Source organism: Dendrobium catenatum, unplaced genomic scaffold (assembly GCF_001605985.2).
Source record: "Dendrobium catenatum unplaced genomic scaffold, ASM160598v2 original_scaffold_41206, whole genome shotgun sequence".
Taxonomy (NCBI): domain Eukaryota; kingdom Viridiplantae; phylum Streptophyta; class Magnoliopsida; order Asparagales; family Orchidaceae; genus Dendrobium; species Dendrobium catenatum.
The window spans coordinates 1-307 of record NW_021359664.1 but is presented as its reverse complement, the minus strand read 5'-3'; the positions used below and the strand labels follow the sequence as shown (position 1 = coordinate 307).

General features: G+C 35.2%; 1 long non-coding RNA gene across 1 annotated transcript; it reads left to right on the top strand.

The window, feature by feature from the left end:
• LOC114578466 lies at positions 1–296 on the top strand. Its single transcript, XR_003699486.1, has 2 exons — positions 1–101; positions 193–296. It is a non-coding gene; the product is annotated as an uncharacterized LOC114578466 (long non-coding RNA).
• The last annotated feature ends 11 nt before the right edge of the window (positions 297–307 follow it).

Genomic DNA, 307 nt, shown 5'->3' with positions numbered 1-307 from the left:
GTAGGAAGTTCAATGTTCAGCATATGTCACCTGCTCTATTCTTTTCTAAATCATCAATTTCAGTACATGATTCAAGATTCTCAGAATGGGCAGCTATGGAAGTAGGCTTTTTAAATTTACTTCTTACAAAATACTGTTAGTGCAAGAACTTTCTCAGCACCTCCTTTTACTTATAGCTCTTTTTTTATGCAGAAATTGTACAAAGATATGGAGTGCCGAATCGATGCGACGATGAAACAAGGTTACATTTTAAAAGAGATAAAGGCAAAGCATGAAGGCTTTTCAGAATGGAGCTTCAAAACTACTT